The sequence below is a fragment of the Borostomias antarcticus genome (assembly GCF_949987555.1).
Source record: "Borostomias antarcticus genome assembly, chromosome: 11".
Taxonomy (NCBI): domain Eukaryota; kingdom Metazoa; phylum Chordata; class Actinopteri; order Stomiiformes; family Stomiidae; genus Borostomias; species Borostomias antarcticus.
This window is the reverse complement of record NC_140244.1, coordinates 3,818,916-3,830,185: the sequence shown is the minus strand read 5'-3', so window position 1 is coordinate 3,830,185 and position 11,270 is coordinate 3,818,916.

Sequence of the window (11,270 nt, the reverse complement as noted above, 5' to 3'; positions counted from 1 at the left end):
AATCCTGGTCTTTGCCTTACACACAACACAACGTAAGATCACACCTGAATGATATTATTCTGCTTTTTGCTAAGCAACATAGCAACGTATCAGTTGTCAAAACGAAATGCCAGCAAACTGGTTATGCTAGCCAGCTACAGTAGCGTAGATAAGTGTTATACTTGTTTGATATATTATTTGACTGCCAGTCACCATCCAGTCTCCAGTCCTGACTCATCCAGACACGAATGACGGTCCCAGTTTATAGTTTACAGCCCCTGAATCCCTCTATACACTGAGATTTTGGGCTGTCCCAGACGAACATTACCAATCGCGGGAAAATCTGTGGTCGTTGCTTCATAACAGTGGTGTTACGTCACACTGTGGGAGAGGTTCAAAGATGACCCATGTCGCAGACCAAAGATAGCCTGCGACAAATATCAGACAGTGCCACACCCAATCCTAACATAACGCGAGCGGGAGAAGCGAGCAAGCGAAAATTGAATCGTTTCTAGTATTCTCAATAAACGTTTCCTAACCAGCTCTGTGCGTCTGCGAACAGCGCAAGCAACATTCGCGTGTTTGGAAAATCGCTCGCTTGGAAAATCGCTCGCTTTGGCTCTATTCCTGCGACACTTTCGCAGACCTGTAGCGCCTCCGAACTGTTTTCATTGGTCAAAATCTGCCCTTAGCCAGACACGATTCCAAATCCCCTGTTTCAAGGTGCTGAGATCTAATCCCAAACCCCTAATCCTACAAAATGTTAGATTAAAAACAGCAAGAAACAGTGATTGACAACACAAGTACTTTATTCCCTTTTTTGATTATACAGATTACCGTTGCCGGGTTGCCTGTAGTCAGAGCAGTGTGTTTAAGTGCAACTTTTTAAGTGCTGTGTCTGAACATGTTTGTTTTTTTACCCACCGTTAACACAACAATATAGTACGCTAGTTACTTCACATAGCTAACTAGCGATATTGGTTCCCATATCATTTTACAACTTGATTTCAACGTTTGTTGAAGCCGCAGTTAAGGTAGCCCACAGAAGTGGAAAACAGGCGTTATTTGGATAAACTGATCTGTTTGTTAGTGTTCAGCGCCAAACCTTTTTCAGGTGGAAACACCATTGGAAGCGTTCCTAACCGTGCTCAGAAGCGTTAGGCCCAACCGTGTAAAAGCCCATATACTGTACATGACATGGGCAGTGTTTGAACACTGCCTCCCCCCCTTTAACAAGTTAAAACAATCCTGAGCTGTGTGTGAGTAAATATTGACTTTACCTCATTCCCTCAAAGTGGGTTTTATCCCTCTCTGTTTCATAGTCGTCCCATTGTGCCCACCCCCTCCCCTCATTCATTTCAAAGCAGCCACCCCCCTCCCTTTATACCCCACCCCTTATACCCCTCCCCTTATAACAACCCTCCAATCCCATCTCCCTTTTCGGAACCCCACCTTTCCCCCAAGCCCCACTGCCGAGTCTATCCTGCACCAAAACAGGACCTGCTTTGACTGTCACTTAATTACACACCATTTTACTCTTCTGTTTACCAGTCAAAAGGAGGAGGGGGCTGATTTTGGGATGGGGGGGCGAGGGGGTGCTGGGAGTTAGAGGGGGTCAGTCCGGCTGGCTTCTCCCCTCCGTCACTGTCGGCGGCCCCCACAAAGGGCCACGCCAGGGGGATGAGTACCCATAATGCCTTGTCCGTGCCTGCCGCTCAAAGCCACCCATTCCTAATTGCCCTCAGAGATGGCTGATAATGGACCGTCTTTGAAGTGAAAATGGCCCCTAATGAGAGGGAGAGGGGGAGAAGAAGGAAGGAGGGAGAGAGGAGGAGGACGGAGGGGGCGGGGGGAGGATGGGGTGTCACCCGTCCGGCTCATGAGAAGGTGCGTCGGGGAGTGGGAGGAAAAAGGGGGGGGGGCATGTCTTTGGGGGCTCCTCTTCCGCCCCCCCCCCTCTCTCTCTCTCTCTCTCACTCCCTCTGTGCTCACAGGAGCGTGGAGGAGTCGGAGACGGGGGTCCGAGACGCACTCCCGGCAGGGGTCCGCTCCATCCATCTTCCTCTCTCCGCCTGCCCCACCCCCCCACCTCCTCCGTCTCTAGCGTGGCCCCAAGGCGCCTGTCTCCCCCGTTGGTCATTACTAGCCGCCCCCCCCCCCCCTGCCTCTTTCTGTCCACCCTTCCATCCCCTCTGTCTACGGTATGAGAGCTGCATGGAGAGGGTGACAATAGCACCGCCGCCAGGTCTGGGGAGCAGGGTTCCCATACGTTTGACATGCCTGGGATTCTTTGCACGGTCCTGCATACTTTCACATGCCTCCAGGGAGCCCCGCAGGCAGCCAATCGGCAGGCAGTCCATTTGCATACAAAGCACTTTTGCTCTTTTGCTGCCCACTTCTTTGTCAAGTCCTTTGATCCTCGAATATCTTGGCTACCTTTCTTTTCTGTTATCATTTTTAGTTTACTCAGATAATTTAATTGTTGTCAGAGTTTGTTATAAATTACATTTCAATTAATAAATCCACATTCGTCCTCAAGGTTCCCCTAAAACTTTGTCTTAATAGATGGTTCTGAAAGTGTGTTCAACACCCACAGATAGAGCTGCCATGGCAATTCTCAGTGACTTGATGTAAGTCAACAATATCAGTATCATAGACAGTAAAGGGTTCCATCAGCGACCCCCCCCCCCCTCCCCAACACGCACGCATACACACACACACACACACACCTTTGAACAGAGCTCTAGGCCATTGAATAGCTTGTATCACAACTTAGCCTCATTACACCATAAACCACAACCTGTTAGGATAATGAAAGACTCACTTAACTGTTATCTGCCTTTATCAGGCAAAATCAGCCTTTGTGATTTTCTTCCAGCCTTTGTCCCTGGCACAAACAAGTTGTGTTTTCACATGGCCTGCCATTTCAAAGGCCCTCTCTCTTCAGAGAAAGACCAGAACCACTGAGGTTTTAAATAACAATGCTTTCAGGAATCAGTTGGTATTTACTGCCAGAGCAGTGCAGTGCATTAGCTGAAGACTGATTGTTGCTCTGTTTGCCTGTACTAATTGCCTGGAAAGCAATTGGGAGGGGAGGGGGGAGGCTGATGCAATACAGAAGGACGCTGACCAGAAGAGTCCCGTTAAATGAGAGCAGAGAACTTTATGGTGACCGCAGGATGTAAATATGCGGGAATGTCTAGAGACTTGGGTGGTGCTTGGTATCGTGTTCAAATTATACCTCTAAAAGTAAGTTAAGTTAAATAGTCTGACCATTTAATAGTATATGTACTATGATTTGACAAAAGAAACCAAAGTGGGTTTAGGTTTTACCTGAAAATTGTCTTAAGTTAACTCCTAAAATGTTCCTCATTGAACTAAAACATGCTCACATCTTATTTGAGGCAAATGCTTGGAAGACCATCAGTTAGCACTAACATTCCATAACTGTAAACACCCAACAAGAGCTGATGTAACATACATCAAGTGATCATTTTTGGTAAGCTTAACCTTCAGCTCTATAATGTTGCCTGACTGTAATGTCACCTCAGGGCTCGCACAATACTCTCTCAGTCTGTCCCTGCCGTCACAAACTATAGGACCGTGTTCTCCAGTAAACGCCCAACAACCGTCACTCCAAACCATGAAGGGATTGAACCGCCGACCAGAGGGACCTGGTGGCCTCGCAAGCACGGGCTTCTCGTCTACTTAGTAATCAGCTGTGGCCAAGACTTGGCCAAGACTCAAGAAAAGCTCCCACCACAAGTTCTGTCTCCTAGATGGAAGATGAGGAGGAATATAGCAGAGGGGAAAATGGTCGAACATTTTTCTGCTGGAAGAGCAGAAAAGTAGCCGTCCCTGTGATGTTTAGAATTGAAGGTTAGCCGCAGGTCTAGACAGTGGGGGAAGTACGACGCAGCCGTGCATCAATAATGTGTTTTTTTTCGCTGACGCAAGCTCCTTCGAAAACAGAGAAGCTACTCATCAGCTTCTAGGTCAGAAAGATCCCCAATTGACTGGGTGACATACAGTGAGGACGGGGGGAGGAGGAGGAGAGGGGGTAGGGGGTTAGGGAGAGGAAGGGGGCACACAAAAATCAATGTGAAAGCCAGAAAGGCGGGTTCCAAAACGGTCATGGTTGAAACCAGTATTCACAGCGAATTTCCGGCCACAGTGCCATGTCTAAGTCCCCTGATTATTTTCTGGTTCAGAGGTTGCTTCATTTCAAAGCCCTCTCTCTGCCCACGTATACGATTCGGTCTCGTTAAAGGGCCTACATTTCAACAGAGAAACACACACAGAACCCTACATGAAATTAAAAGTGACTATCAATCACCCAGGGTTCACAGTGTTCAATTGGGTTACTGCATACACCAGCATTCCACAGTCTCAAGCCCCTATAATGTGACATGGCAAAGATGTACAGTAACTTTGTATTGAATATTAAAGCGGTCAAGGTGCAATTATTCTGCAATCCGCACATTTATAAGTGAGTCAAGGGGCATGCTCACCCAGGAGATTTTGGAGGAGAAGTGGTTGTAAAATGGTGGTTTCTGGTGAAGTTTGAGGGGGAAATACATCCAAAGCTTTCCAGATAATTTAGTCAACGACGTGTCCATGACATTTTACCAAATGAAATGAAAATGCAAGACAGCAAATGTTTCTCTTGTTTAAGCCGTGGTCTAGGAGTACCAACAGATTGCTCCATCAGTCTGTGTCTGAGGTTCATTAGGCTGCTCTGCCTTGTGTTCCACCAAAAGCATTTTAGCTTCTAAATTCTCACCTGATCACCTGAGGTACCGTTCTGCATCAACAGGACTGTAGACATTTCTCTCAGGTCTTTGATACCTAGCAGCTATATGACCAGATGTCATTACTTTACCACGATATAGCGTACCACAGTGATTTGGTTAGTCAATGAGCAAGTTTGCTTTGTTATTATATATTCTAAATATTATACGTTTATGAGTTTTCTGTTATTATAGTGTTATACAACACTTGTGAGTGTTAAAAACCTCCACTGGCTACTGTTGCTGAAGGAGTGAAAGCTGTAGGTTTTAACAGCGCATTACTAGATGTCAGTGGCACATCATGGCCTCATTGACCTGTCATTATTACAGGGTTAACTCTAAACCCTTGGCTCTGTGCTACCTATCAGACTTTGAGATAACATAAAGCCCAACTCAGAAGATAAAAAGAAAAATGAGGACATTACGATAAAAGCTTAAGTATCTGTTTCACATCGTCCCTTTTCCCTGTGCACCCTCACTCTCCCCAACATGAGAGAAAACCTCATCATAAAATTGAATAAACCATCTTCCAAGGTTGAATTATTGTAATTACATGTAATTGACTGTTTGGCGGCAAAGTCATTTCCTCCTCAGATCCCGCATGTACATTTGAAAATCACAATCACTTTGTTCTTGGCCTAGCCACCGATTGACCTTCTCCGGTTGCAGTCTTTCATGAACGACTGTGACACGACACAGAGCGAAACTCGGGAGGGACGCCCCACGCTACAGCGTCGCTAGCTGAGTTACTCTCGACCAGCAACATATGGTTCCAGTCACGCATTCGGTCCTTTTCTCCCGGCCTATTTATAAATACGTCAAGTCGCTCGCAAAGCTTTGGCCTTGGCCAGAGCCCGGGGTTAAGAATGAGAGAAACCACATAAACGCAAATTAGTTCAAGTTTAGTTTCACTGTTACTGAGTGCTTTGTCGTTGGTGTGTTTTTTGTGTGTGCCCACAGCAGTGCATTAGGAAATGTCCACAAGTGCAAGTCTCAGTCATTCTTTTGGCAGTGTCACTGAGGTCATTTTTTTCATAAGAGGAAGCCTTCTGGCTTAGGTTTGACTTCAAATCAGCATTTTGCTGTTGCTTAAGATTTACGTGTTCAGAAACTTGTCGTGACAACCTGCCCCATCTGGGCTGGCATGTACGTAGGTTAGAGATTGTTTCCATGTCATTCACTACGCCCGCTTTGACATTCACAAATAGTTTAGTGCTACAGTATACAGGACATTCAGTACCAGTAAACCACTGTACAGTACAGTCAGTCTGCAATGTATCCTGCTGCACAATGCACTGTAACAACCTGCTCGACACTGACTGCTGTAAATGCCTTTAATGGCTGAAATTATTTCATACATCAACTGTTTTCTCTTGCTTAAGCTGTCCAGCCAGGATGAGGCAATGGGGCAAACGATGCAGAGTCATTCTGTAAGTCCTTCCATAGAGCCATTTTTCCTTCACCAACTATTGTGTCAGTGTGAACGGACACTTGGTAGAGCGCTGCATACTAGCAGCTGCAGTCGTCTTGTCAGGGACACGGTGACAGTGTTTTGATACTTGAGCAAATGCGTTGACCTTTAGTCACCCGGCCTACAGCCACCGTGTTGCAGAGGCCTGTGACAAAGTGGCATGTTTGATTTCTGTCCCTGGCGTTCAGACAACAGGAGACCTGCTCAAGCAGAGGACAGTGAAATGAAAAAAGGCATCACACTATTATGACTTTTTTTATTTTTTATCACAGAGTATTATTATTGTGAAGACACCACATTAGTTTGTGGAGCCTTAAAGCATTTCAGTATTTAACAGCCCAAAGTCTGATCTAATCAAAACAATCAGTAGACAAAACTTTTACGGCAGGAATTGATGCAATATGTAACATAATTGCAAGCACGGGATCTATGGTGGCTGGTACCCAACATTTTGAAAAATAAGTTAGGTGTAGTCAGACATGGTTGTCCCTTTGAACATTAGAATAAATCATGACGGTAGATAAATGACGATAATGAGCAGACTGGGATTTTCTATATGTCGGAACGAAGTGTTCAATTACCTCGTCATTGTACCTTTTCAATATGGATAGTGCACTCCTACAGTATTCTCCAAGTCTCCTGTTAATTATATGGATTCTGACTCAAAAAAAATGTTGCTATTGAGGATGTCAGGTCGCAATTTTCCTATGATTGTCTGATGAAAGCTATAATTTGGGAATGCCAAGAAGGGAACATCAAAAGCTTCAAACACCATATTATGTTGGAATGTGAATGTGGACCATGCAAAAATGATGCAATTTTCAATTGGGCTTTACAAAGAGGATCCTCTTTCATTGGCAGGGCAATTGCTGTCCAGTCTTGAAGACTACATCTATTCTCTGGGAATCAGTAGTCAGCCATAGCCCTTTTTTTAAGATTAATAATTAAATCAGACTCAGAGCCCCTTTTTATAGATGAATGCTCTGTTTTGATATGTTTGTTTTCATTAGGATTACTCAATAATTCAAAATGTATTATTTAAGTTGTTTGTGGAAGATTTTTTTTTAAGTATTTAACCATCTGAAAAGTTATTCTAAAAACATGCTTAGTTCGTGTATGCACTTGTGGTGAAAAGGTAAGGGGTGTAACAGCTTAAAACCATTTATTTTTTGTGTGGAAAACTTTCCTATTCTTGGTTGTCACCAGGCCAACAAAATAAAAACATAAATTATAGTTAATCCACCAAGTGGAGACAGTATGCCTTTAGCCTATTGGTAATGGGAATTGCTCTTTTTAATCTAAATAAAGTTAACTATTTGTAACAGCAACTTCATTATGGAAAATCCAATTTGTGATTGCAGCATTTGGGCTTAACATGTGGTTACACTACAGATTCTTTGTTCGTCAGTGTAGCAAAGCTGCATGTCCTTTCCATGGTTACTTTCCAGAAAGCTTGCATTCATGATCTTGCATGCAATGATTATGATTCATATAAGAATTAACATTTAAATATCCTCAGACATGCAAACTGAGCCACACTCACAACATATATGCATGCAAGCAGACAGAACATGTGCCCAGACTACATTGCAGCCTATGAGCCACTCTAATACCTTTGAGTTTTGTTTCATTCAACATCAGAGAATGAAAATTGAAAATCTCTAGACCCCTGATTTTGTTTATTACTATAAGATGGTATTGCAATGTAGGGATCGAAATGTACAGTAGTGTTCAACCCTATCTTCATGACTCCCGTACTGAGTACAGTGTCCAATGTTTTTTTCATGACTCCCTCATCTCTTGTTAGTATGGCAGGACCTGACAGATCAGACTAGTTCAGGTTTTAACATAGTATGTACCTACGAGTTCAATCCTGCCAAGCACTGGCACTTTTGATGCCCCTGGCAAAATGTTGGATCGGCTAGAGAGACTTTGACAAAACAATTTCTTACGTAGCGGTATAATGTTGCAGGATTTACAGTCTTGAGGGGTAATATCTATGTTGTTACTCTGTTATTTTTCCAACATAAAACCTGAACCCTGCCAGCTGATCTTAACCCATAATTGGTCAGATTTCATTTCACAGGAGCCTGCAATTCCAAATGAAAAGAAACAAAATTGACCATTTCTTACACAGGGGAAGGGAGTTTTACAGGAAGGGAAATAGGTGTATGCTATAATGACTGTAATTTTCCATACATACCCACTATATAGCAATGTTATAGAGATAATAAAACTTGCATCTAAACACAAGCCATGAGGAACCAGGCCAGCCGATGGCTACAGGCTAATGGGTTACAGTATTAGGCCTACATCCAGCTGTTCTTTTGTTCTGGCCAAATTTCATTGCCTGGCTATGCACCTATAGCCTTGTGAGACCATGCTGATCTCGCAAGCTCACATTGTTTTACTCCACTCATCAGTATGGCAAAGCTCGATAGAGATCCGTTTGTGCCCGAACAGAAAACGATCAGGCCAATCAGCGTCCTTTGAGGAAATAGTAGTGGCTTCGCCTGGCGTGGTTAAGGTGTGATGATGTTAAATAAAAGTGGGAGAGTTCATTACAAAACATATTTGCGTTCACTAGTTGACCAGATAGTGTGTCTAGCTACCTGTACATTTTAAGAAGCTATTTATTTACTTAAACACAGTTGTGCTTGGGGTTTTGTGTTGAGAATGGCCCATCAGAGTAGGCGGACATAGATGGAGATACTGTAGCAACAGGTGCAGTTCACGAAAAACAACCACTTCTAGCTAACTTCTAGACGAGTGTTTAGAAAACAACCACTTCTATCTAGCTTCTAGACGAGTGTTCAGGAAACCTCTGGAAATAGCTTGCTAGTAGCTAGCCATCGTTCTAACTGCTCTTCTCACCAAGTCACAGTCAGCTTGGCACTGCCAACTCGATAGTGAAAGCAGCTAGCTATAGCATTAGCCTAGCTACCTAAGCAGTTCAGATAGGCTAACGCACTTTCACTTTTCGGAACAGGCATCTGGGCTAGCTAGTGTAACGGTAGTACTGTTGTCTGCGTTGTTTTCTCGTTTGTTTGACCCATGTTAAGGGCGGGACGCGAACCTGCAACCTTGCGCTCGCAAGTTGGATGTGCTAACAACTATGCCAAGAAAAATATGCCTATCAGCAGGATCATTAGCACATCCTTCATACTAGGGGAGTAAGTTTCACCAGCTACTCGCCACCACGACCTTTGAGGACTACACTCACTCCACGAGGGTTTACGATGACTCACGATTCACTCGGTTACACTAGCACCATGTTAGCGAATAGATAGCTAATCTTTGCTAGTATCACCGCACTCACGACCACATAAAATGCTACGGTGCTAGAAAGCTTAACAGCAATATTTAAGAAAAATAAGTTTCTGCACACTTAGGTCACATGCAAGTTTCAGATTTTAATTATCATGCCAAGCTTTCGGACAAACGACCTTCATCAGGGAAAGCTATAAGTAGCTAGCCTCTCAAATTGTTAATCAAAACGCGTTATGCATAGCTAGCTTACATTGGTTTACCAGCTAGCTAGTTAACGTAACTTTACTTGGCCATCAGTTGTTGGCATTGTCGGCCAGGCATGCATAGTCAGCAGTCTTCGACTTCTTCTTCTTCTTCAGGGTTTAATGGCAACAGCTTGCATCCTAAGCGTTACATTACCGCCATCTAACTCCTACAGCAGCCTAGTCAGCAGTCAGTGCTCACATGGTGCGTGCTTAACAAAGCACGGGAGTGTGGGATAAAGAGACACATGCGTTCCTAGGGCCTGAGAGGCTCCGCCCATCAGCCAAAAGATCCTGTATCATTCCAAACCGTCAGCAGAGGGATAGCCTTAGGGACAAGAGATAAGAGCCTTTAATACATTCAAGCCACGTCAAAGAGTGGATAGATGAGCCCTCTGAAGATAAGGTGGTCAGAACTGTCAGGCCGGATAATAGTCCAAACAAAGAGAAAGTGGAGATTAAGGGGTTCTTTTTCACTGAGTTAAGTGGACTGCCCGGAGGACATGCAACAACATGACTCATTTGTCACAGAGAGTGAATGCATAGTATCACATGCACTTGTCAAAAGAGAGATTGTATATCTCAGAATATCTGTGAAGTAGGCTATGGAAAGTTTAGGTTATTATGTCAGTTGATTCATCACTTCAGTTCAGTCATGATTCATCACTTGCACAGTAAACCATATAAATGTTCTTTTAGCACTGTTTTAGGGTAATAAAGTTTGTGGATGATATTCAAAGTTAGGGTAATCTGATGGAATCACTCTTCACTGCATTTATATACAGTAAATGTGCAAGTGATAATATGAGGAGAATAGTAATATCCTGTCATTCCTGGACATGCCTCATACTGACACATTTGACTCAAACAGCCAGTCTCTTGTCATAGTTTTATGTTCATAGCCTCGATTCATGAAAGGAACCCCTCTTTTCAGAGGCGAGGGCACGTGTGTGTATGGGAAAAACTGACTGACATGCGAGCGGCTGAACGCTGAGGCTGCAGAAGAGGAGCCCGTCAGCCCGCTCTACTGTAACCGAGCCCGGCGCAACACTAACAAAGGAAATGAGCAAACCGCAAGCAAATGGCCGTCTTTTATTCAACACTTCAGGCCCAGTCTGCTTACATCTAGGTGCCAACCCAAGTGACTTACAAATAAACAAGTCTATGAGAAATATTATGTACAAATTACTACATTCGTCTAGACAGGACATTATTGTAGCCATACCTACTGTATGGTTGCCATACCTTTTTTAAATGAATGTTTATATTGGTGTATGTCAAACATTCAAAGAGTTCAAATATGCACTTTACTATAAATGACATGCATCTGCAATTAAATACATTTTTCAACATTGCAAACCATACATTGGATCTGAAAGTACCATTCAACAGGCAAAATGCTACTGTGCGCTCGTAAGATTTGATGTCACTAGTAAGTCTCAGTTAATCATGTTTTAGTGCCCCTGCATACTGGAGGTGCAGTGAGGCATTAGGGTGCCTTCACTTTGGCTAATCGTC